Source organism: Mauremys reevesii, linkage group 3 (genome assembly GCF_016161935.1).
Source record: "Mauremys reevesii isolate NIE-2019 linkage group 3, ASM1616193v1, whole genome shotgun sequence".
Taxonomy (NCBI): domain Eukaryota; kingdom Metazoa; phylum Chordata; order Testudines; family Geoemydidae; genus Mauremys; species Mauremys reevesii.
Genome location: NC_052625.1, coordinates 8,113,386 through 8,140,938, shown reverse-complemented (window position 1 = coordinate 8,140,938; position 27,553 = coordinate 8,113,386). Strand labels below are relative to the sequence as shown.

General features: G+C 45.0%; 1 long non-coding RNA gene across 1 annotated transcript in view; it reads right to left on the bottom strand.

Annotated features, from left to right (window-relative positions):
* The window catches only part of LOC120401673, a 33,349-nt gene extending 6,058 nt beyond the window's left edge, over positions 1-27,291 (bottom strand). The window contains exon 1 of the long non-coding RNA XR_005596636.1: positions 27,161-27,291. This is a non-coding gene — a long non-coding RNA (uncharacterized LOC120401673). The remainder of the gene's footprint in view (positions 1-27,160) is intronic.
* Positions 27,292-27,553: the final 262 nt, after the last annotated feature.

Below are 27,553 nucleotides of genomic sequence, written 5' to 3'. Positions count from 1 at the left end.
AGGTTCAGGGCATGGCAAAAGTGGAAGATATTTTCTTTGGCTTTTACTTAGTAGATTCAGTGGTATTTTTTTCAGGTGATCTGGCTAGATCTATTTTGAGTTACTTTTTGTTATTGCTATTTGTATTAGAGTAGCACTGAGAGGCCCTGACAAGGAGAAGGGTTGCATTGTGATAGGAACGGTGTAAACACAAGAGACAGTCAGCCCTGAAGAACTTCAAATTGAAATACCCAAAACAGAAAAAGGAAGTTTTGTTATCGTCACCACCACCCATTTTATAGATGAGAAACTGAGGCATTTAAGTATTTTACTTAAGATTACACACACACAGTCTGTGACCAAGCTGGGAATCGAACCCTAATCTCCTGACTGTCTAATGCCTTACCCATCATGCCTCTCTCAGGAACACAGGACTGGAATAGTCCTCTTGGGCCATTAATTCCACTCCCTTTCAATCAATCACAGACAATCCTGTCATAATAATAATAATCCCATTCAGAAAGCTTTTCCAATTTGCCATCTTTCTTGTGAAAATGCACTCACACTGTAAAATGACACGTTTTATAACTAAATCAGAAACAAACCACTAAAATATGCATTCTTCACTTCCTGCCTAACTAAAATAAAAATAGAAATGCATGCAGCATTGCTGGTGAAGAATCACTAGCCAGCTCCATCTACAGATGGCAGTATTTCCGTGGTAAATAAGCAATCCCTCTTTATAAAGCACATTGGATTCTGGGGATGAAAATTAGCTACAGAATACATAGGCTTAGCAGAATGTGATTTTTTTATATATCTATATAATTTTGGTAGAAACATTGATATTTATTTTAAGCATTTTTCAGGGTTTTTTTTTAAATCAATTTAAATTGTCATAGTTGCCTGAATTGGCAGGGGGGAGGTCAGTAGGTGTTGAGATTCAAAAAATAAAAAATTTATCAGCATTAAAACTCAAATTGTCAACATCACATGTCAAAATATACTAAGTAAATAGCCTTAACTCAAACTCTAACAAGTGCTCAAGCAGCATTTTTCTTATTCCTAAATGTTAATCATTATCAATGGACACATTTTTTGTCAGTGAGTGTGTGTACGGTGAAGTCAAACATTTACCAATAAAAATCAAATCCTTTTAAGCATAAGAATAGGTGTATATTGGTGTTTCATTATTGTGCCTTATGTCAAACCAGCTAGGAATGAGAAAAGAGATTGGTTGAGCTTCCCTGGGCTAAAGATGTTACAGAAGAGAACAAGAATGAATACTGGGCCGGTAGCCATGTACCAAGGTGAAATGTGGACCCTCAACAGATTTAAGAGCACGAAATTGAAGAGAATTAACTGATAAATACTTTTCACTTCCCTTCTCCAAGTAGGAGGAACAAAAATATTTGATAAGCCACAGAGGCTCACTTACAAAAACCACAGCATTAATTCTTGTGATAAGCTAGTGGTTAATTTGTCTTGAAAGGGTCTATTGTTCAGAAGCAATTTAAGGACAAATTCCAATTCATAAAAAACACATTTCCTATCAGTATCTGATGCAACATCCAAGAGCGACAGGAAACTCCGGGCAGTAGGCTTTTTGGCAATCCGTTTTTCATATTGAGTCATAAAAAATAAAATGTTGCTTTTGAATCTATTATTTATTGGTGGTTTGGCTGTTTTCTGGATGGGGTCTGAAAATATTCTTGAATTTGGCCAGATAGGGGGTAAAAATTACTTTCTAAATTTGACCCCATTTGTCTGCTCTGGGCTCAAGTATGATTGTGTGATAGTAGTGCCGAGAGAGCTCAAGACCCCATTGAGCTAGGTGCTGCACTACCGTATTGCTCCCAGCTGTCAAAAGTCAGGAGTCAGGCTCCCAAAAACTCCTTGGATTTTAAACAATAAATTTGGGGTCTTTTTATTTCCCTTCTGGTTTCTTAGTTGTTAGGAGTCATGTTTTCCAACTTTTCTCTGCAACCAGCAGGCCTAGAAATACATTTTTTTTAATGAAAGCTAAGATTTTAAACACAATCACAGGACTCCAGGAGCTGGGGCTTTATTGCAAGACTTGTGAGTAAAAAAAATTAATCACAAATGGTAGCACCGCTGGTACAAACACATAAGAAACACACCCTTTGTTGTTGTTGTTTTGTATTTGGACAATATTTGCATGCTTTTACTCTTTTAGTTCAAGTTCTTGCTCAGTCTGGGAAGCACATCACTCACGATAAGGCAAGGACAAATTAGAGCTATGGTCCCCTCCCACACCTATCCACAGAGCAGGGCTGGCATACCTAAAGGAGGTAGCGGCACCATCCTCCTTGTTGGTGCAGAATGTACATCTATGTGCACCAAGCACATGCAAGAGAGAGACTGCTTCTGGACGCTGAGCACCTAGGCAGTGCTCTGGACAAATTCCTAAGTATTCCTGAGCTTTAGAATGATTGTCCTCCCAGGCCACTTCATCCTGTCCTCTCCTCTCTCCATTTCCTACTGTTCCTTTAAAAAAAGGGCACTGAATTTACAGCTGGGTGAGAGATGCCCATCAGTAGCCCTGGAGCCTGAAATTGCCCTCAGAACAGCCATAGCACAGGAAGCACCAATCAAAGCTCTCCCACGGTGCGCTGCCAGCGTGCTCGCAACCTTGACCTGGAGGCCATCCCTAATACAGGTGAGGCATCCATCGGCAAGGGACCATCCACCAAAGAGTGCCAATTGTGATGGGCTCGTGCGTGCGACGAAAACCGCTTTGAGACTAGCTCCTTTCACACAGGACTGCAAGAAGCCATCAGACATAAGGAGACTTCCTGGCACTACCGAGATCTTCTGGGTTCAAACCAATGACCCGGAGACAAAGGGCTAGATTCACTTAGGTGCTGCCATACTGAGTATTGCGACATCCTACCGCCTAGTGGATCTCACCACCCTGAGTTTGGCACCTGGGACCCCTCTACAATGTACGGGCAGAGTCAGGCACCTAACACTGGGATTCACAGAAGCCAGCAGCCTGAGCGAGTCAGCAGGAAATACCAAGGAGAGGGGTGGGGCCCTAACAATCACAGACTGTTCCACTACAGCGCCTGAGAGAAACCTAGACCGGAATAGCCCATAGCCCAGGGCACTCTGCCGAGGTGGGAGACCCAGCCTTAAATTCCTTCTCCACACCATGCAGGAAGAGGGGTCCCATGTCCTGGGTGAGTGCCCTAACCACTGAGCTAAAGGGGCCACCTCTGTCCCCCCAGGCCATTTTGTGTGGGCATAGACATGCTCTAAACGCACCAATTGGATTGGGCCCCAAAGGCAAGAATGACAGGGAGTGCCTGGTTGACAAATCCCACTGGCGCTTAGGCGCCAAGCTGCTGGGTGGTGTCGGGACTTAGCTGTGTGCATGCTCAGCTAGTGAAATCTAGACGCTCTGGGGACATTAGTAGTGGAAACCCAGGCACTTGAAGCCCCTCCAGAGTGAGAGGACAGCTGAGTGGGGAAAGGGTGTGTGTGAATGCCAGCGGCACCTCAGTGTTGGACTCGGGTGCCTAAAGTGGCAGCTAGGCACCTAAATCCCTTTGTGAATCTTATTTGTACTTTAAGGCCTCTTTTCCCCACCAGAGAGGTGTCAAGGGGCCTTAGCGGCCATGAAAGTCAGGCTCACCCATCCTACATTTCATCATAGTCTGTTTCACCTTTAACATGATACTTACACATCCATTTCTGAAAAAAAAAATCTCAGTCCTATTCTTTTCCCATTCTCCACACACCTCTTTTCAAAACCAAAGTGTATAGCAAAAGTTCAGACATGTTTGGGACCTTGTTGAAAAGGACAGGATCTGATCTATGTAGGGTTGTGGTAGCCATGTGGGTCCCAGGACATTAGAAAGACAAGATGGGTGAGAAATACCTTTTAGCGGACCCATCAATGCTCTGATCGTGCAATCAAGACCACAGGTGCTTCTGGGCTGTGAGCATTACTGGAGATATAGTGAGCCAGGATCACATATGGCTGGTTTATTAGGCTGGTGCAGGCAGACAGATGGGGTGGGCGGGTTTCTTCAGACGTGCATGAAGTTACTGAGAGTCTCTCAAGCAAAAGCAAGCAAGCACGCACGCAAATGACTCCCCTCCCCTGCAAAGAGAGCTGGCAGATGTGAGGTTGACATGATGTAATTGTGTACAGAGGTGATGTGAGCTTTTTCTTGGTTCCTAGAAGCCAGTGCTGCAGAGGTAATCAAAATAATGACAGTATTTGCTTCAAGTTTGGGGACAAGAAAACAAATTAAGTGCCTTGCAAAAACAAAGAGTGCTCATAAAGAGTGAGAGGTCAGGCAGCGGCTTGCAGAAATGGCAGCGGGTAGGGCACTGAACATACAAAGTAGTGAGTAAAGCAAAGTGCTGACTCTTCCTAGGCCGCTGGTATTAAACACACGTCTCTTTATTCCGCAGCCCCTCTGGGTTTACTTCCCCCTCCCCAAGCCTCCTTTATTAGCAGCTGGTTATCTTATTAGTTTGGCTGTAGGAAAAACGATGGTATGGAATAATTGACTCCTCCTCGGCTCCCCTGGAGTAAATATGTGGCACTGTATACATTGGCAAAACAGGATGGACACTTAATGGTGAATCAGTAGCTGATGAGCGTTTTTTCTGGAGTTGATTTGTTTAACATCTGACTCAGAAAGTGAGATTTACAGCATTGTATTCTTTGGGGGACGCGCAGTGTGTTTTTACGGCGGCTGGCAAATTTACTAAAGTTAACTCTTTAAAAAGCAGGAGTTTTTCCATTCTCTATAGTATCAGAGGGTGGGCAGAAATCTATTTGACAGGTTGACTATCTTAAGAATAAAGAGTGTCTATGTCTCAAAAGCGCTGTGGGTTCTTCAGTAGTTTTGCACTGTGCTTCTAGCAATGCCTGTGTTTGTTTCTTACGTGGGTTCTATATTTATGAAGAATGATGTACAGTGGAGCTCCGAAATCGGCTATTTACTTGATCTTTGGGTAACAAAGTCAAGCCAAACTACTTTCGCTGGACAGCCAATTCCATTACAACTCCTAATTACTGTTACATAGATGCTGCTATTAATAAACAGTACCAGCCATCACCATGCAGCTCAGGTGTAAGCCTCAGTCTAATGGGATTGATTTTGGAAGAGAGTTAGAGATGGGTCGAGCAACTTGGCACACACAAAGAGTAAACAGACAGGTTTCCGTTGCTAAATTTTAATAAAGTAACCAGCTAATTAGAATATTTTCTGTGATGATCACCCCTTTGAGTGGCAAATAAACCTCCCTGTGCCACTGTCTGTTTGTTTTTCTGGTCGACACAGGCAAAACATCATACAGGTGTATATACAGTGTGGGTGATTCTGAACTCTTTTTAGACTCTCGGCACTGATGGTTGTGCCATACGTCATTCAAGAGTAAATAGCCCTCTTTGAAATAAGTCTGGGATTTGGCTTGCCAGTCTAACATCACAGGGAATGATCACTGTGCAGAGAAAAATGTGGACAAACTTTATTGAAATTAGCTAGAATGATGCTTATTTACATATCATTACTTTTAAAAACAAATTTAAAGGGGACCTTCAAAAAGGGCATAAGTCCAGTTGGCATTTCCCACCCTTTGCTTCAATATTTATAAGGAGGTTTTGTTTTGTTTTTACATCTTCTGCTTCTTTTTTACATTAGAAACTGACTTTCTAGGCTGGAACACTGATGACTGGAAAACTCGTGAAACGGTTATATCACAGCTATTAAGAGGGGAAGGGATTTTTAGATCCTCTGGTTTTGTTCATGCTTATTTGACGTGAGTGACTAATATTTTGAATAAAGGAAGCCTTTGTTAACAATTCACTCTTTCCCCTTCAGTAGTTGTGTTAAGAACTCACAGTATATCCCTTATAGCTCCTGCTGCTCCTCCAGAAAAGCCAAGACCAGGTTATTCCCGGTGTCTGTAGTGTAAAACAAACAAGCAAAAAGTTTGAAAAATTTAAATTTGTCAGTCTTTCTTTACACATCAGATAGAGGCAAAGACGACAAGCCCAGTTTTGAAAAATCCTTTGCAGGTCGCCTTTAAAATGACTGGTTGGGGCAGTGGAGGGGAAGAGGAGAAGATTTTCAAAAGTACTCAGCTTTTAAGGCACCAAAATAGTGTTCCTTGGACAGGACACTATTAATTAGGGCTGGTTGAAAATGTTTCGTCAGAACTGTTTTTCAACCAGTTTTCAACTATAAATTTTATTTTATTTTTTGCAAAGAGTGGAGCTTCCGGCAGAAAGCTTAGATTTTTCAGAGACCCATTTTGGTGGAAAACAAATATTTTGATTTGGAAAGGCTTCTGTGGTGCCATATGGGCGTTGTCCCTTGGTTCTTTCAAGTCTCCCATTCTCTTGATGGACTAGGCTCCCAGCTGGACCATAGCTCCCATACACCAGTACCGGAGCCACCCTTAAAGAACCACCTCCCCTCTGCAGTGGGGAACAGTGGGACATCATGGGAGATGTAGTCCAGCCAGGCAGCCCAGCCTGGAGAGGAGAATGGGAGCTTGAGGCATCTGAGCTATACCTCCCATGAGGCAAAGCAGCAGCATTCCCAAATCAAACTATTTTGGTATTCAAATTGCCACTGAAAATGTATTTTCTATTAAAAGAATTGACAGTTTTCCCATTGATACGTATCCCTAGAGTTACAACTGAAGAAGGCCATGAGGTATAGAACCAGTGGCTAGGTAATCTCTATTAAAAAAAACCCAACCCACTTTTTGGACTCAGAGTCACACATCTCCAGAGTGCACCACATATTTGCAGTTGGCAACATACTAGTAATGGGAAAACCCAAGTCGTTTTGTAACATCTATTTATTCCTTTCTTAAAGTTACTCAAGTGAAGATGTACAGCATGGGAAAGCTTTGACAATCTATATGAAATCAGCGGTTCTCAACCAGGGGTCTGGGCCCCCCGGGCGGCTGTGAGTAGGATTCAGGGGGTCCACCAAGCATGGCTGGCATTAGACTCACTAGGACCCAGGGCAGAAAGCCAAACACCCACCATGTGGGACTGCAATGTGAGGCCCTGAGCTCACCGCTCAGAGCTGAAGGTGACACCTGAGCAACTTAGCTTCATGGTGCCCCTGTGGTATGGGGCCCTGGGCAACTGCCCAACTTGCCACCCCCTAACACAGGCCCTGGCTTTTATATGCAGAAAACCAGCTATGGCACAAATGGGCTGTGGAGCTTTTATAGCATGTTGGGGGGCCTCAAAGAAAAAAGTTGAGAATCCCTGTTTTAAATCATAACCCAGCGCCCTAATGCCACCTCACTGTGCCAAAGAAATAGAAGTGAGTTTTGAGGGTTATTGACCACTGAGGATTTTCCCGATGAATCATAATTCTAGATTCTCTTTTTGCCATCTCTGCTAAGTAATTCTGTGATAAATGTGATTCACTGTGCAAACACAGCATTCAACAGACTGCAAAGTGGCTCATTTCTTAGTGGACACACGTGAGCTGGCAGGAACTGTAAGGCATTCAGAAGCACAGGTTCAAGACATGTGAAATTCCCTGCGAGGTCCACTTCTGTAGATGGACGCTGCCCTAGAGATAACCTAGCCTGGTACCTGCAGGCAAAGTGTCAGCTACCTTTCAGAAGTGGTGTGCCAAGTCTTCATTTATTTACTCTAATTTAAGGTTTCACTGGCCAGTCATACATTTTAACATTTTTAGAAGGTCTCTTTCTATAAGTCTAGAATATATAACTAAACTATTGTTGTATGTAAAGTAAATAAGGTTTTTAAAATGTTTAAGAAGCTTCATTTAAAATTAAATTAAAATGCAGAGCCCCCTGGACCGGTGGCCAGGACCCGGGCAGTGTGAGTGCCACTGAAAATCAGCTTGTGTGCCGCCTTCGGCACCCATGCCATAGGTTGCCTACCCCTGATCTACAACATTCCTTACATACCTCTAAAGACAAAGAGATGTCACTGTGACCCTATGAAGATGACCAGAGTATGAACACCTAGACAGCCAGATTAGATCATATAGAGACCCAGAGAGAGGTCTTGGGCCATATCCTCAGTAGTGTGAATTATCATAGCTCCATTGACTACTTAAACTAGCTGAGGATCTGGCCCCATATGTTCTCATCTGTCTTGGTAATAAAGGGTTTTCCTTTGAGAAATAACTCTGGCCAATCAGCAGTGCGCAAAGCCGGGCTATCACTCAACACAAAAGAAGCTGCTGCAAACTCAAGACAGATGTATCTGTTTCTGGAGATCACTGGGGTGACATTTTGAAAAGTGCTTTTGTGACTTCGGTGCCTATGTCCCATTTTCAAAAGGGACTTAGCCACTTAGGGGAGGTCTATACTACAGTTAGACTCCCGTGGCTGGCCTCTGCCAGCTGACCTGGGCTCAAACTAAGTGTCTGTTTAATTGCTGAACCCCGGGCCATAAGACCCTGAGAGGTGGGTGGATCTCAGCCCGAGCCAGGTGGTCTACATTCCAATTAAAGAGCCTTGCAGCCTGAGCCCTGCAAACCCGAGTCACAGGCCAGCCAGGGGTGTCTAACTGCAGTGTAGACATATCCTAAGGAGCCTAAGTCTCATTGGAAAAAAAAAATCCATGGGAGTTAGATTCCTAAGTGCCTAATAACTAGATCCATAAAGGGACTTAGGCATTGACTTTTAGGCGTACAGCTCCCCAGTGGAATTCACAGCCCTGAGTTAGGCATCCAAGCTGCCTAGACAATGGATAAGGAGAGTTAAAAGCTAGATCCACAAGGGGCTTTAGGCACCTCACTTCCACTTTAGGTGGCAAAGTCCAAATTTTGGATCCTGATACAGGGTTAGGCAGCAGCTAAGCAGGGGTAATTCCCCAGGCAGCGAAGTGTCTGACAATTGCACAGTCTTGACAATGAGGAGCTGCTCAGTACCTCACTTACACCTAAGCCCCGGTGGGATTCAAAAACTCAGCATTCCCCTTCCTCTTGCCCGCAGAGCCTGATCCGCTAGGTGTTTTCTGAGCATGCCTTGCCCACCCAACAGAAAGCCAGGGAGGAGGTGTCCTCCTTACATCTAACAGCCCAGAGGGTGGGGCAGCGGTTCTCAACCAGGGGCACCATGTGTACCCCTGGGAGTACGCAGAGGTCTTCCAGGGGGTACATCAACTCATCCAGAGATCTGCCTAGTTTTACAAACAGGCTACACAAAAAGCAGTAACAAAGTCAAACGTCACGCAGACAAAATGAAACAATTGGTCAGTAACCAAGCGCTGGGTCGGGGGTAGTATTTTTAAGTGAAGTGAAATGCGAGATAGGCAAGACAAATCAGACTCCTGGAAGGGGTACAGTAATCTGGAAAGGTGGAGAGCCACTGGGTCAGGGCACTCACCCAGGATGTGGGAGGTCCAATTTCAAAGTGGAACGGCTTCAGCAGCAGTGATTGAGAGACCGACCCTAGTGGTTAGAACCCTTAACACGGATGTGGGAGACCCAGGTTTGAATCCATGCTTTGGAACAGGGACTTGAAACCCAGGCCACCACAGGTTACATGCATATCCCCGGTTGTGTGGGTTAGATGTGCTAATGTGGCAGTTAGGTACCTAAGTCTCTGTGGATCTGGCCCTAAATCACTCGTGAAAACAGGACTTAGGCTCTCAAGTCAATTACATTCTGGAAATGTTACCCTTGCTCTATAAACCAATTTACTGTATGACCAGGCCTTGCAATAGCACTGGCCTCCCCACCAAGAGGGCTCCGGAAGAGCTAGAGCCTTGGCCGATGCTGCTCCGTGTACCGCTGTTGATGTCAGAGGAGTTCCGTCCATTGACAGCAGCTGAGCAGCTAAGCCATCAAACCGTCTTTGATACAGATTCCTTTTTCCACTGAGCACAAATCTAATGTCAGGTCTAGATTCTACGGTGGGAGAAACACCTGCAGCTGGTGTACACGAGCACTCCCTCCATCACAGGTATGCCAGTGCGATAAGCAACAGTGGGAGTTTTTCAGAAAAAAATTCAGCATGGACAAGGCCCCTAAGGGGGAGAATACAACCAGTTCACATACAAACTGTGAATGGCTAACAGCAAGCAACACAGCCACTGCAATTCCATTTTGTTCACACACACCCCTCTTCTCCATCTTTTGCTCATGTAAAGAAGCATCAGAATCACTGCCAGGAAGATGTGGCATTGGGAAGTTAGGAAGAGAGGTAACAAAGGGAAACTCTCGTAAGGACAGATCTGTAGTCTGGAAGGAATGTGAGTACCACTGACTTTGGGAATCGTGCAATTCCGTGACATGGGCCAGAAGAAAATTCCAGCTTGACTCCTGCAGGGATCATCTTATGCCATGAAGCATGAAGTTTTATCTCCTTTATCTTAGCATGCAGAACTACTGGTCATAGGGCGTAAGCAAATAGCTTTCCATATTGTAAGCATCTGCCCCATACTTTGAGAGACGAGGGAAAACCTCATGACTTCAAGCTTCAGTCCATCTAGTTTCAGGTGATATTTCAGAGGGGCAAAACAACCAACTTGGGACACCCATGGAAGCAGAGTGACAGGAATTCCCATCTGTCCAAAAATCTAACTCATCGCAATCAGATTTGCCTCATTCAAGATAAACAGGTAAAGTCTCTAGTTATGAGGCCCAAGAGAATATCTGCTTCCCAGTAAATACCATTTCTTTAGTACAGGACCAGGCGAATTGCATTTGTGTTTACTGATGAATAGGTGAGGCTTTGGCCGCATTAGAACATGGAGCAATAGTGACATAAAGTGGCCTGCCAGGTTAATCACAGGTGGGTCTCAGAAGTCTTTCCTGGCAGACCTATCAGTAGCTGTTTATCTTATTCTGGCACAGCATTTCTGTAATGAAATAAGCGTCAGTCACTTGCTCTCTTCTTTATGCTTTTGGATACTGTAACCAACCAAGTATCAGAGGGGTAGCCGTGTTAGTCTGGATCTGTAAAAGCAGTCTATAAGGTGCCACAGGATTCTTTGCTAACAGACGTTTTGCAGCATGAGCTTTTGTGGGTGAATACCCACTTCGTCGGATGCAAGAACCAACCAAGTGCAGCAATAGGTAAATACAGCATCAGCTAGGACAGGTTATCTGAGTGCTGCCAGCCCCTCTTATACTTACCAAACTGAAAAGTAGCAAATCCAGGAAAATCCCTCTTAAAATTGAAAAAAAGTTGTGACAGAAGGATGTTCCAGGTTAGTGTTTTGACTCTTCAAAGAGAACTAGTTGACCCTGTTTTCTTACGTATACCATTTAATTTTTGCCACCAACTTTTATCGTATTAAGGATATTTCCAGAATTACAGGAACAAAATTCCAAGGCCAGAAGTGAAACACAAGGCACCATCAGGTCTTTTCATAGTCTGTACATTCAGAGCACGCCACAAGTTTGACATGGGATCAGATTAACTGTCTACTTTACCTGCAAAACTGATCAATATTAACTATATTAGTGTAGAAAGCTAGGCAAAGTCCCCCCCGCCCCCGGGGATTTATTTGTGTTGGTTTTGCTGAATCATTTCCATCATCTCCCACCCCCAGAAAAAATAAATCCCCCAGAGGATTTCATTTTTAAATTTTCAAAATGAAAATTTTGAATATTTTGGTTCAAAACAATGTTTCATGGCAAAATTTCCTTTAAAAACCCAATTAAAAAAAAAAGAGTTGAAATGAAATGTCTTGAGTTTGTTGAAATAAAAAGTGTTTCATTTGAGCCAGGATGAAATTTTTGACAGCTTAGATTACCAAAAATCTCTCTTTTTTTGTTCATCCTGAAATTATTCTCCTCCACCCCCATTCAGAATTGCATTTGAACAGAAAAATCCATTATTCGCACAGCTCTGCTAGGAGATACTAGCAAACCGTGCTAGTTCTTCACCACACTCATTTGTTTGTACATTGCAGCCTCATCTGCTACTATTTATGTTTGTGTCTTTCTGTCTGCAAATCCTCCTGGGATAGTCTATTTCTTAGGTTTTGTACAGGGTCCAACACAACAGTACTTCAATCCCAACAGGGGACTTTCGGTGCTTCTATAATATAAACATTTTACTACTACCAATACCCAGGTCTCATTACAGCAAATGGATCTCGCATTGTAAAACAATTTGAAGTGTGTTTAAATTAAAAGGGAATCAACATTTAAGAATAAAAACCTCAGAAAAGCAATATCCACCATTGTAGTATGATGCTGCTAAAAAATTCAGGTTGGGATCATGGGACACGAATCTATAGCATGGCAAGCACTATTGTGTGTCTGTGAGAGATGGAAATCACATCTAACATCTGCGGCTTCAATTTTTACATCTGTACATGTATAATAAATAATAATAATAATACCTGCCCCACTAGCATTGTTGCAATTCTTCAGTGGACGTCAGTGGGACCAGGATCTGGGCCATGATGTTGTCATAATTGTGACAGAGAGTTAGCCCTTAAGCTCCCTTTACACCACTTTGGCAGTGTAAAGGGACCTTAAAGTGGAGGCAAGTTACAGTTACCCCTCTTGAAGGCCTGTTTACACTGTCAGAACAGTGTAAAGGGGGCTTAGTGTAAATGCAAACCAGGCCCCCGGATCCTGGTCCTGCAAATCTTATGCATTAGAAGTAACTTTATGCACGTGAGTCATCCCATTGGGACAACTCACAAGCTCCATAAGTGTCTGTAGGATCAGGGTCTGGGGGCCTTTGTATTTTAAGAAAACTAAGACCCAAATCCCCAGAGGAAGTAATCTGCTGTAGCCATTTCCTTGGTGCAGATCACATCCTGCTCCTTGCCAGCTCAGCTGTACTGGCCTGAGCATTGGAGGGAGAGTCAGGTCACCACCATCGCCCAGCCTGCTCACCTGAACGGGAGGGGGACTTACTGAGGCTGCTTGTACACTAAGGTGCTACCCAAGTAAGGGTATCCAAATCCAGCCCTAAATAATAGCCTACCAAGCTGTTAAACTACAATATGGAAGCAAAGCCCCACTTGCGATACAAGACTAGCTGCACTGGTAGAGGCTTTTTGGAATTTAGACCAGGGAAGTGGTGACATCATAGAAAGAAGAAAAAAAAAAATCTGCTGGGCATAACATCTTGCTAATCCAAAACGACTCACACTCATTCCTCAGCTGAGCACTCCCTATACCTTGTTCTACACCACAACAAGGCTGGCTCCAAAACATTTGGACAGAAGGAATAAAGCCATAGGTTTAAGGGGGCAAGAAAAAAAAATCCTTCCTGCTCTTTGATTAACTTGGCTTCTTGATGGAGTTAAGTGCAAACAGCTGCCTCGACTCCAACTGTAAAGCCTAAATCTAAACACGGTGTGTTTGCATAACCCAAACTTCTAATCAGGCAGCTGTATAATCCACCCATTTAAAGTATCCCTAAGAGTTTCGGGGAAATGTGATTTTCTTACAGCTAAGCCAATCAACAACCCCTTTAAAAATAAAAAACCTCTAGCTGCTGAGATACTGCTTAGAGCAGTGTATCTCAATGGGGTGGGGTCATGACCCCAAGGTGAATCACAAAGCTCTCCTCCCGCCCCCGAAGGTACGAATTTGAATCTAGAATTCCCACAACAGTCCTGTGTTGCTAGGTAATAAGTTAGCAGAGCTTGAGAAGTATATAGCAGGAGTTACATGCTTGCTGACATGTCTATTACTATGCACATTGGCTCGATTCACAGCCCACTGAAGTCGAGAGTCTTACTCAGACTCATCGGGACTCAAAAGGACTTCTTGGGGGTTGTTTCACGTACCACATGCTGGATAATAACACATGTTTCTAAAACTAAACTGGCTCTTCAGTAAGAGAACTATTTACAGAGATGCTGCAACTGTGGCTAACATTCCAGCCATGTGCACACAGACTGACTGCCTGGTGCCTTCTCCAAACTCTCCTGCAACCAGTGTTCCTTCTTCCAATTCCATGCAGGCTGCTACAATGGTTATAGTACCCCCTCATCCCTATTGAAGGGAAGAACATCTGGGGCTGAGAGGGGAGTGTTAGCAGTGGGATCTCAAGGGCAGGAGTCAGAAGAGATGCACTTGATTTTCAAAACACACACATATGACCTAATACTCTACAGCCCATTGAGATCAATAGAAGGACTCCCATTGACTTCAGTGGGCTTTGGATCCAGCCCTACACTTTTTCTTTTAGGGCTCACTCAGCTACACTGGTATAAATCAGGAGTAACTAAGTCAAAAAGCAATGGAGTTCTACCACTGTAAATTCAGTGAGAGATCAGAATGGTCTGTGTCTGTACAGCACCTAGAATAACTGGGACCTCGCCCATGACTGGGGCTTCCAGGCGTTATGATAACAGTGAATACTCCGTTCTTCTACTTCTTCGGCTAGAATCTTCTACTTTCCCTGCACTTTATATGGTTATTTGCCAGATTTTCAACATAAAACCTGTCTTGTAATTTAGTGATTTCACTATGTAAATCACACCTGGTAAAGCCTGATATACAGTAGGACAGCCTGAATGCAAATGTTTCTCAGTCAATACCAGGGATTGGTAACCTCTGTTAAGATGTTCTCAACTCATCATCCACAAATCAATTTTTTTGTAGCTGAAGGAACAAACTTTATGGCCATCATAAGGTTATGTAGAGCCAGATCATAGGAAGCCAGTGTGGCCTAGTGCAAAGCACACAGGCCTGTGATGTACTTCCAGCTCTGTTGCTGGTCTGATGTGTGACTATGGGCAAGCCACATAACCTACCTCAGTTTCCCCCCACCCACACACATCTGTGAAACTAAGCTAATGATGCTCATCTCCTTTGTAAAGCACTTAGAGCACATCTGATAAAAGGAAGCATTACAGGGAGCGATTTGTTAGTGTAGCATTTTAGAAATTAGCCATAAAACAGATACATTTTGAATCTTTTGACTTAAGATGATAAAAAGTACAGATTCAACCTACCCAACACCCCATAAAAAACAACAAAATGAACTTACACAAGTTCTAATAAATTGGTCCAGTTAGGCCATAGAAAGAAATTCACACAATTCTTCGCTCATTTTTGCCACTGTCCAGGCAAATAGGGCAGCGGTCCATAGAGCGGAAATGTTATTGCTGCACAACTATTCTAATTTGAGCCAATGAGGTAAAAGGCTTGTGGGCTGAGATTGGAAATAGCCATTTATTTTTCAGATACAAACTGCAAGGTAGTAAGTAAGATGGCAAATCTTGAACCTGTCCAGCCCCACATAAACAGTTTTGCCTCTCAATGCCAGTATTAGAGCTGTGTGAACACAGGAATTTTTTGGTTCCCTGGCAATTCCAGAAAATAAAAATTAGTTTTGGGTCAAACAAAATAGGAATTTGACATTTTCAGTGAATTAATAAGTTCAAAAAACAAGTTATATTGGGTTGGATAAAACATTGCATTCTGACAAAAAACCTGTTCTGTTTTGATTTTTTTTGCTGTTTTTAAACATTTGATTTCTTTTCATTTTATTTAAAAACAATTTTGAAAAGTAATTTCAAACTGAAACAAAATCAAAAACAAATATATTTTCCTCTCAAGGTTTTTTGCAACCCAAACAGCTTGGCAAAATCAATGCAGGTTTTTGAAATGTTACCACATCTGTGTTTTTCACTGAAAAATTCAAATTTCATCCAGCTCTAGCCAAGAGATTCCCTTCTAAATAAGCTAACTGCGTAGTTTGAAACTGAAGAGCTGTAAAGGCCTTCCTTAGCTTATTATTCAAAATTGCCAAATATTTTCTGAATCTATGGGTGGCCTTTAAATAAGGGAGTCTAGGAAACAGGTTTGTTGTGTCAACATCCACCGTACCCTGCTGTACTAAATTATAATGTGACTATTACTCTGACTCCTCAGTTCCCCACCCCAAACCCCTTGATCTTTATCAAAAGGCCTGTTACTTGGGTGATGGGTACACAATGGCTAGAATAAAAATATTTGGTGCGGCACACTCATCTCCGAGTGCCACTTAGGAGGAAGCCCATGTAAATGCTTAATGTTTGAAGTTCTAGGTCATTCGCTTTGCCAAGAAATCAGAACTCACAGCAGTGCTATTTACGAATGCTACAGCGCAGCCAAATTAGCTGCCTCCTAGTTTTCCAAATGAGGTTCCACCGCCTACGCGTGTCCATAAAACAAGCAAAATCCTATTGTTCTGGGAGCCACAGCTCGGTTCACCTTTCCAGATGCTCTTTCGCTCTTTTGGCCGATCTCACACACAGAAGCAGCAGAACGTCTGGCAAACAGACAGAGTAGCACAGTCCGGCAGGAACCCCCAGAGAGATGGAGTGGCAGGTGATGGGAAATTGGAAGATTATTTATAAAACACCAAAATAACTTCAGTTCATCCCTGTCCTGATTCTCTTTTTCATCGCCAGGAGGGGAGACCACCTCTATTTGGTTTCTTGGAGTTGGTTCCAGTTTCAGATTCCCATTTAATTATTTGTAAAGGGCTGAGGGCAAGGTTGGAAAAACGGAGTTGTACAAACAGAAAGGTCTATATTCTCCTCTCAATGCGAGCCTTTAACTCAACCCCCGCTGTGAAGTGCAGGAGAGGCCTGCTGCTAAGGCCAGATCCTGCACTGGGAATACACCTTTGGTGGTTCCTTCTCAGTGACTGAGCGCGCGCTTCAGAGGGAACATTTCCAAAACGGTAGAACACAATCGCAGCCTGGGCTTAGAATTACAGCATTGTCTAGTAGGAAACCGAGGCACTGTGGGCCAACTGCCATCCCATGGGAGGCTTTAAGGGAGCATAGGTAACCCACTTGCTCTCCAGCAGGCCTGCATTGTGAATCACAAGTGGGCAAGGGCAGAACAACTGCAAGTGGGCCACTGATCATTCTCACATGCAGGTGGGCAGGCGTGTGAGGGGAAGGGCTGGAGCCTTGGCTTGCCACTCTTTCCTCCCCTGCAATGTGCCAACCTGCACAGCTGAGTTGGTGCACCCAGGGAAGACATTTGTGCCAGGTTTAGGGCTGATGCAGATTACTTCCTCCTCAGAGCAAGCTGGGAACCAGCCTATATGAATTCTGGGGAAAGGTGAGACTCAGACCCCCGCCCCGAGAACCAGAGGCCTGCCCCTTCAGAGGAGAGAGGGGCCATGGGAGCCCAGAGATCATTTGGGAGAACCATGGTCGGGGGAGAGAACAGGGATGGGTAACGGGGAGGGAAGGTCAGAGGCCCAAAAGGGGACATCAAGCAGAGCAACAACTGGGATCCAGATTGTGACCCTTAGGTTATGTCTGAAGTGCCACTGGAGATGTGATTGCAGCACATGTAGACATGCTCAAGCAAGCTTTGCTCTAGCTAAGTGGAGTACCAACAACAGTGAAGCCACGAAACACGAGCTTCAGTGCTAGCTGTACAACCCCTCCCCCCCGGGACTGTGGGTGGTTACTCGGGCAGCTAACCCATGCTGAAACCTGTGCTGCTGCGACTACATTGCTATTGGTACTCATGTTAGCTAGATTAAAGCTCAGGCATGTCTACACGTACTGCAGTCACCCTCCCTGACTGCAGTGTAGACAAACGTAGAGTCAATCTGGTTCCTGATCTGCTTCTGGGTCATCACAACTCTGTGCTGTCCCTTCTTGAGGACTTGGGGCAAAACCACTGTTAAACCATCACCACTGTGGGGTTTGAGCCTTTGTTGACGAACAGGGCACAGCATTCATTAGTTTTGCTACAGCAATTATGCCCACTTTAACGCCTTTTCTTGTCGTTTTCGGTTAGTCTGCCTTGATACACAACATCTCATTCCGGGCACAATTTATTCTCATTTGAATTCAGTTTGGCCAGTTTCCCACTAACTACCTTGAGTACAAAAATAGAACCATTTCCATTCAAATTTGTACTAAAAATAAATTAATAAATAAGCAAGCAAGCTGTAATTGAACATTTGAAATAGAGCAGGCAGCTCGTGCTAGTGAAAAGAAATCAAAATAGTAGCGACATTTCCCTTAGAAGTGGCTATGACTAGTTTCCATCGGCATACTCTCCATTCTGCAGGTAATGTAAACGCAGGCTTAGGCCTTTCAATAACAGACGTGTAACTGGATCCACTCACCACTCTGGCGCCTCCTCAGCCTGTCTTGGGAATTAGCTCTGTGGTTGAGTGCGCCCCCTTTGGGTGGTGCATTGCCGCCGTGACTCCTGCTCTTAGACCCGCATCTCTCCAAAGACCACGGCGTCCTCTTCAGCCACACAGCCCTCCGGCCCTGTCGCACTCTGTGCGCCCCCCTCTCAGGGGATCTGCAGTTCGCTGTTCGGCCACTTCCCGCCAGTGGCAAACTGCAGTCTACAGTTTAGCCACTTCCCGTGTGGCTCCAGCACCCTCTTTACCCTTGTATCAAGGCCTCAGTCTGCAACTCCCTGTCAGCCAGCCAGGAGCTGTCTCTGGCTCCCTCGGCCCCCATTTGCAGCACTGCTCTGTCCAGGGTGCTGGCACGTCTCTTGGCCCTTCAGGGACACAGTCCTTCCTCCCTGGGCTCCCAGCAGAGAACTGCCTTCCTTTGTCCTGCAGCTCCCTTTTTATATGGGCCTGCTTGGCCCTGATTGGCTGCTCCCTTCAGCCCTCCTCTGATTAGCTGCCTCTGGCGCAACCTCGCTAGGGCTGCTTTTAACCCCTTTTCTGCCAGTGAGGGGCAGCTGCCCCATCACCAGATGTCTTCAAATTAGGCTGTTACGTCCATGCACTTGGACCACTGTGAGCTCTTTTGGGAGAGGAACCATTTCAGTTTGAATGTGTCCATTGTTATTGACTGGGCTGGCTGATGGAACAGTATCGCCTAGTGGACAGGGCACTAGGTCTGGGGAATCAGGAGGCTAGTCATTCCTCAGGTGTGGGACTCTGGGTGAGCCTTTTTGTCTAGTAACATTGTAATCTCTTTGGGGCAGAGACCATCTCTCACTAAGTGTTTGTACAGTGTCTAGCATAACGGGACCCCACTATCAGCTGGTGCTCCTTATAACAATGACTTAGTGCGTTACGCCTGGATTGCCTATGACCAGGAGTTCAACTCCTAGCAAATGTCAGTTCAGCCCTTCACTCTAAGGTACAGGATCCTGGAAGAGCAGGTGAAAGCCATGCAACTTTATGTGTAGATAAATTTCTGTCACAGCCACATCAAGCTTTATGTATGCGGCTCTTTTAACGCTTCCTCCAGGCTCCTATTGGACTTCTGTTACTCATCTCTGAATTCACAGCACTATGTAAATAGCGTTCCGTTAGTGAGGTGCCCAGAACTGAACGCAGTATTCTAGAAGTCGTATCACAGTATCATATAAAAATGACTTCAATCTGATTTTTTTTTTGGTACTGCCCACAGTTACATTGCCCTTAATGCCACCCTATTACTTACATAGAAAGTGGGTTAAAAAAAATCACTAAACTATTGACAAGATTGTGTAGGGTTTTTTTTTCCCCAAAAAAGAGTCTGGTTTTTTTTTAATTTTGAAAAATATCAAAAATGTTGATGTATTAGTCACTTAGGATTTTTTGACCTGCTCGTGGCTGGATGCAAAACCTGACAAACGTTTGAAGAAAATGAATCAAGATTGTTTTGTTTTTTAAACTCAGAAATCCTCCAGATTCAGAAGAATTTGACATGTTCCACTTATGTGCAATTTCCTGCCACTTCTCTTCCAAAAAGTTGATTTTAGCTTTACTGCACTGCAAGTGTCTCCACTCTACTGAATGAGTTTTTTGAGTGACAAGAGAAATGTGCTTTTGAAGGAACATCCTGGCAAAGGCATGACTATAATGATACCCAACATAATTAATTAGATCTGTGGCACAAATGTTTTCAATGAGTGCCAAACTGTAACATGGGGGAGGGCCATTAAATGGATTCCAACAGCCCCCGTGAACCACGGAACATTGGTAGTTTTGAGAAGTCATGGCAGCTGCAAAAAAATTCGGAGGGGGGATTTTTAGATCAATCAAAAGGACTAGTGGCCCCTTCCACGTGGACCCACTGCAGTAACATGCCTGGCAACAGTCCACACATAGGGACACAAAGAGTACACATCTGCCATGCTCCATGTGAAGTACAAGTTTACAAGAAGAGGAAAAATGGGTTTCTCTCACAGAATCAGAGTTAAGCTATCAGTGGTCCCCAAGGAGCACTAGCTACTGTCTGTCATCGGACTCCTACCAACAGTTTATTAATCTACTGACCTCTCCCTCTCAAAATGGTAAATTGTCTAAGGATGAGAAAGGCAACAGTGAGCGAATAGAGCCTTCCATGGCAGGGTGGGAGCGGGCAGGATTTTTTAGACCTCTATACTTACTTTGTGATAAAATGTTTCTAAGATGGTGTCACTTCCCTTCCAGACAGCCTCGCTTTTCTTAGCGCCAGATACCGAATCAGTGACCTTCTGTGGATCTCAGCTAATCTCAGGATATGTCACATCTGCAGCAGCAGGAACAGCTGAGCAACACTTATCCAGACATAATTGAATCTTAAGATTGTGGAGCAGTGTGTGATTAATTGGCTGCAGGGTTCCTGATAGAGAGGACGACGCTAATGGCCATTCTGGGGCACTGGATGGTACTCTACTTATCTCAGAACATAATGCGCATTAAAATAAATGCTCCTGATCAAGGTCACAAGGAGCTGTGAAGGGTGGATTCAATGCATTTCAAACCCCACTTTCAATTCCATAGGCGTGTGTGTAAAAATAAATGCCGATTATTTTAATGCCTTCGACATTTCATTCTGATTTGGGACAGGAAAAAAGTTTCCCATCCTGAGTGTTTAAGGAATCTGGAAAGTGTTTCCCCTGCAGCGCTAGTTTTCAGTCCCTAGAGGAAAGTCTTCCACATCATAAAACCAACACAATTGGGCAAAATTAACATTTCCTGTTTAGAAAAAGTATAGTCAGAGTTTTAAGGTGCAAGATGAAGAGGCACTAGCAGTACCACGTAGGAAAGTCATTGTGCAAGAAGTTTATCTCTAGCTAGTGCTAATCAGTCTCCCAGTTTCATCAGTAATAAAATTTAACCAAAGAAGAACATTTTAGAAAAGGCCTTCAGACCTACAGCTCCAATACATTTTTATTCACCCTATTACAAATAGGCTGCATTCGGAATACTAAATAATTGGCTGCCAATTGACCACATTGTTTAAGTCAATGGGGTGGAAGATTATATTCTCATATTAAGTGATCCGGCCCCTGCAATTAATTCTTTGACGGGCTCTTTTCGGCAGCACCTATCTTCTCAGTAAAGTGAAAGCGACAAGTTGTTGTGAACAATCCAAGCTTCGATTTCCCTGTCCGCCACTGAGTGTGCGCCAAGGTCCCAGAGAAGAATGGCATACATAGCTATGATTTCTAGTGGGAAAGGATCTGGTCACTTGACCCATGAAGATTTATAGCTAATAGTCATACAAAAAGAGCTGGGTATGTTTTATGAATCCTTCCAAACCCACTTCTCACTGTTGTCTGATTCACGCTTATTCAGCATCCAAGTCACAGGGCATTAAAGCATCCCATGTTCTCTCTTCGGTGGCCTGGGCTTCTGAATCACAGACAGCGCAGTGCTGCTCTTTTACAAACCTGTAATCCAGTCGTGTGGCTCTGAACCTGCCGAGCTGCAGAACATTTTATTAGGTTGCTTCTTGCTCATGTAAGCACTTTCCCTCTTGCCAACCCGAGGCTTTGTAACACGGGGCCCCTCGGGGCATCGTCAGCAGTGGGGATCCAACCCTGGACCGAACAGCGTGAGCCACTGCTGCCAGAGTTAGAAGCCCCGGGTCTGTTAACACCATCTGCAGCCGGGAGTGTTCACCCACAGCACAAGTAGACAGACACGTGCTAGCTCTGCTCAAGCTGGCAAGCTAAAAATAGCCGGGTGACCGCAGCAGCCTGGGGGCAGTTTGGGCTAGCTGCTTGAGCACGGCTCACCCGACGGCCTGTGTATGTACTTGGGTGGCTAGCTCAAGCCACTGCGGCCACACATGCTAGCTGGAGGATGTCTGTCTATCTGCACTGAGGGGCGCACTCCCTGCTACAGTGTAGACATACCTGAAGGCTGTTGGGGACTCCAACCTCTTCGTGGTCCAGCCACTACTTGAGAGTGACGGGGCATGGACTACGGGGCATAGAATCATAGACTATCAGGGTTGGAAGGGACCTAAGGAGGTCATCTAGTCCAACCCCCTGCTCTAAGCAGGACCAATCCCCAGACAGATTTTTACCCCAGTTCCCTAAATGGTCCCCTCAAGGATTGAACTCACAACTCTGGGTTTAGCAAGCCAATGGTTTGGGTAAGGAAATGCTTTGCTGGGTCTTTATCTGAGCCACACTCAGATCTGTGCAAACAGAGAGGACAACAATTCTCTACCTTATTATTTAAAGCATCATAATTGAGAGCTTTGTCCCTCAAAGTAATCTATTCCTAAATCTTTAAGCTGTGAGGGTGAGTCTCATCGACACTAGTGGCACTTTACACTGTTCCAGCAGGACGAAGGAAACTTAAAGGGGTCTTAGTGCAAATGAGCAGCTAGTCATCACTTTCCAGTTGACTGGGAAGAAGGATGGTCTTGTAGTTAAAACTCTAGGAGGCAAAAGATCTGGGCTCAGTATGACCCTGGGCAAGTCATTCCCTTTGACTCCATTTTCCTATCTGCAGATTGGGATAATATTCCCTTTGTCTGTTTTCATTGTAAGCTCTTTGGGGCAGAAGCGTTTGCACAGCACCCAGACACAATGGGGTCCTGATCTCAGCTGGGACATCCAGCTGCTACCGTGGTATAAATAATGATTGTGTCTTTTACTTTGCTTTTGACTTCCTTTCTTATGCTGCTCCATCGTAAAATGTAGTCTCAATAAAGCATCTAAATTAAAATGCAGTTGTCTGTTTTCAAGCTTCATGAAAGGTCCAGTGGGGCCCTGAGGTAACCAGTTCAAAGCCTCGTTTGGCATGAAAAGCTACAAAGGTGTTAAAGTGCACAGCAAGTATTAACTCTTACAGCTCCAGTCCCACAATGGAACATGCCCCTGAACTCACGGTTGTCTACCTATTCATAGTACAAAGGACAGGGAGCCTAGATCCCTAATGTGCTTATGGGGTCAGTCAAGTTTGCCTTTGTTAATGAACTATGCTATTATGGCCAAATCCTGGTCACTATGAAATGAAGAGTGAAATTCTCAGAAGCTTCTATGGAACGAGGGTTTGGTCATTAATAAAGTGTTTGAAAACCATGGAAGAGTAGCAGGATCTTCAAACACACTCTGGAGCATAATGATCTTCTAGGCTGGCTTCCTGCACATCACAGGCCATAGAATTCCACCCAGTGATTCCTGTAGCAAGCCCACAACGTCTGGCTGAGCTACTCCATACCTTTTAGAGAGATACCCAGCTTGGCTTTAAGAACTTCAGGTGATGGGGAACCACTGCATCCCTACATAAGTTGGTCCAATGATTATTTACCCTCCTTGTTAAAAGTTCCACCCCCCCTTTTCCAGTCTGAATTTGTCTGGATTCAGCTTTGTTATGACTCTGTCCACGAAATGAAAGAGCCATCTACTGTCAGAAATCTTCTCCCCGTGTAGGTACTTGTGGATCGTAATCAAGAATCCTCTTCACCTTCTGTTGGCCAAGGTAAGTAGACTTTAAGTCAACCAGTCTGCAAAGCCAGCTAACACTCCCGGGATAAGGAGACTGCAGCGCAGCCCCTTTGCATGGGCCAGTCAAGGGTGACAAAAAGCACCGTGTCTATTTGATCAAGGTGACCAAAGTACCTTTTTTTTTTTTGGCACAGCCCTTACAGCTGCGGTGAAGCCACAGTGCTAACCATGATCAGGCTACTTCCTCAGTAGGGATGGCAGAAGTTTAAGGTGATTTGCTTTGCAGCTGTACTGAGTTTGGCATTTGGTTTTTGTTGATGGGAAAACATGGTTTCAAGTATTCAAAGGAAATGTGACAAACCTGGGAAGCTGCAGGGAACTAAAATGGTCACAGAACCCAAAATGGAGGTGCTTAGAAGTGGGTGGGCCACACCCCACTTTTTCTCATCTCAAGCTGACAGACAGGAAGAGAAGTGGGTTGGGGGAAACAAATAAGTAAGCATTATACATCTTCCATTTTGGCTTTGGAGTTCCGTGTAGGGTGACCAGACAGCAAATGTGAAAAATCGGGACAGGGGGTGGGGGGGTAATAGGAGCCCATATAAGAAAAAGCCCCAAAAATCGGGACTGTCCTTATAAAAATCGGGACATCTGGTCACCCAAGTTCCCTGGCCATGACCAAGATGGCACTCATTACAAAAGTGACCTCCAGAATTGAATGGACTCATTTGACCTGAAGGACCCAGGCCAAGTTTTTCAAAAGTGACTAGTAATTTTGGGTGCCTCTGGTATTTGGCTGCTCAACTTCAGAAATCTTAAGGGGCCCAACTTTCCGGACATGCTGAGCAACCACCCTCTGAAATAATCAGGTCCCTTTAAAAAGAGGTTCAAGTCAAGCATCCAAAACTTGAGACACCTCAAATTACTAGTCACTTTTGACAACTTGGCCTAAGCCCTGTAGCTTAAAGCTATACCAGGCACCTAGCCTCTGGGGACCAGGCAGAGGGGGATACGGAACACACGCGTCTTTCTTTCCTAAGTCAAGTACTAGCTTCTACTGAAGCCCCAGTGAGAACCCGAGACCTTCTCTTCTCTGGGATTCCCAGACATCTGTGCCCAGCCATTGGGGGAGCTGCACCAATGCAAATCCCTACAGCAGACAGGCAAAGCCATGATGCACCCCAGTTCCAAGCATGTATAAGCTACACCAGTGCAAATTGATGGTCTATTCGGGGGGTTTGCTCACCCAGTGGTTGTTACCAAGGGAATCTCCAGTGTAAACCTGGCCTTAGACACAAATACCTTGCTCTTATACAGCACTTTGCAGCCATAGATCTAAAACACTGTACAAAGGAAGTCACTATCATCTTTAAAATGGAGAAACTGAGTCACAGGCATGAAATTCTCTTGCCCAAGGTTATCCAGCAAAGTAGTGGCAGATCCGGAATAGGACCTAGGTTTCCTGAGTCCCCGTTCAGCACCCTGCCCACTAGGCCACACTTCCTCTCCAAGGTAGTTCCAAGAGAAATTTAAAAATCTTCAGAAAACCAAACATTTTAGGTACTAACATATGAAACTAAAACTAACTCATTTTCTTTTTTAAAAGATAAGTTTAAATGCAAGAAGAGGTAACGCATCCAAATTGTTTTTCTAGGCATCTCTCCTGAGATCTGCAGTACAGAAATAACATTGCTTTGACACCGCAAGCACGTACTTCTGTGCTCTGGGGGGTGTGTGGAAAAGTTGCCGTTTATTTGGATCTTTTGAAGTCTAGTATCAATATAGCTTCTTAGACCCAGGGGAGTCCTCAGGGTTTGAGATGTGTATTTTTAACTTCTGCACTCACTGGCATTCCATTCACGCTCTTTGCCGGTCTTCCTTCATCAGCGATTGCTCAGATTTTGGCAGCTCGGGGCTTATTTGCTTTAGTGTGCTTCCTAAAGGACTGAATGGGGAGGTGTGGCCTCTTATACCAATTAATTCACACACACACTAGAAATCAAGGAAGTCGCCAGTTAAGGCAACACGGACACGCAGACGGACCTCATTCCACATGCCTTACTGCCCACACATCATAACACCTTAAGGTGCTCAGTGACCCCACAAACAAATTCCCTCGCACCTCCAGCATTCAGCCACCCACAGTGCACGCTCAGCCCCTCAAAAGCAAACGTGGGCAGGGAGGATGGAGTGGGAGGGGCAGGAGGGAGACAGTGTATCGAGGTGGGCGAGAATGAGGCTGTAGAATTCAGGCACTGAAGGGCAGAGCGCTGCTCCTCCCTGTGTCTATTCCTCCCAGCAGCACAGCCCCATACAAAGCCCAGGTTCTGCAAAGCCCCTCTGTGACTTAACCCCAAGGGCGTCTCTTTGTAACTCATTGAAACATGGATTTGCTTCAGACTGAAGTGGAGGAATCCATAGAGATGCGCCCCTGGGAGTTCCAGGACCTGTTCCTCTTTCCCTGGGACAGACTGCCTCCTGGTGTTTGGTCTCTGGCAGTGCAGTGCCGCTCTGGCCCTGTACTGAGCTCCTCCTGCCAGGCACAGCTGAGCCTTACATCAAGCATTGCTGATGCCTGTCAAAAACAGCACCACTGCTGCCTCACTTAGAATATCATGGCTGGAAGGGACTGCAGGAGGTCATCTGGTCCAACCCCCTGCTCAAAGCAGGACCATTCCCCAGACAGATTTTTAATCCCAGTTCCCTAAATACTCCCCTCAAGGATTGAACTCACAACTCTGGGTTTAACAGGCTAATACTCAAACCACTGAGCTACCCCTTGCTGCTGCCTTGCTTTTCACAAGATGAAGAGGGCTCAGAGCTGCAAGCAGGGAGGCGCTTCAGGGGAGCCAGCCATTCCCCACCATCCTCAGAGACCAAATGAAATGCAGCCTGTGGATAGCACACAGCTGCCATGCTCAGCATGCTGAGCTCATATGTGCTTTAACATGGCTAGCATACACAGATACACCCCTTATGCTGAAAGACTGGGGCCTTGCAAAGTTTGCATTCAGTTTAAATGCAATTGGTCCTGCAGGCAAACAAACAGCAGCTTCCCAAGCACGGCTCATTTCCTCATATGCCTTCTCTCCATACAGCACTGGAGCACAAACTCCAAATGGCAACCTCTTGCCCAACACCAGAAATTTGGCTCATCTAAGCATGGAATGGTGACGGATCGCTGGCTTTGGAAACATGCCATGTGATGCCAGGCATTAAAACCATGCCCCAGCAGTCAGCTGGGTCAGTCCCAGACCCAGATGATTTAGTTATTTGAAATTCATCCTTCAGTGCAGATTGGGGCCCCACAGACAGGTGCTGTTCTTGGAATGCTCCCATCCTGGCCAGAGACAGCCCTGCAGTCACCCTGCCTCCGTTCCCAGAAATGAGCCACTGACAGAAACAAAGACCCCCAAGAGAGGGGGAATACATTTGTGTATTCAGCTTCCCAAAGTGAGCCCCCTTTCACCTTTTTAGACCAGGGTATCTATCACTCTCCTTGGGGGGCTTGAGCCGAGCCCTGTCCTCCCCACCCAGCAAGTTCATTCCTTTAGTTCAGGGTTTCCACAGCCCTCCTTCTGAGTTCTGGCCTCCCCCGCCCACAAACTCACCCCTTTAGAGCAGGATTCCACAGCCCTCCTTCTAGGCCTATTCCCTGGCTGAGTTCCTCCTTCTTCCAGGCTCTCAGCAGCTCTTCATTAACCAGTCTTGAAGCCTCCTTTGAGATCCACCCACCCAGTCATCCACCCACTCCCTTCATCCTTCCCACCTGGGGCTATTAACCAAACACTTGTCTGAGCTGGCTGGGGTCCTGGGCCTGGGCCCTTAACGGAACAGTAGTCTGGGTTTTTCCTATACCTTCACCTGCCCAGATACTAACTATTCCCCAGAACCAACTTCCTTTCTCCCAATGTCCATTTTGGTTATTCTGGACACCTGGTAAAGGGTTACTGTCTTCTCACACTGCTTCTTCTAACCTTAAAGGGCCAGTACACCAATACAGT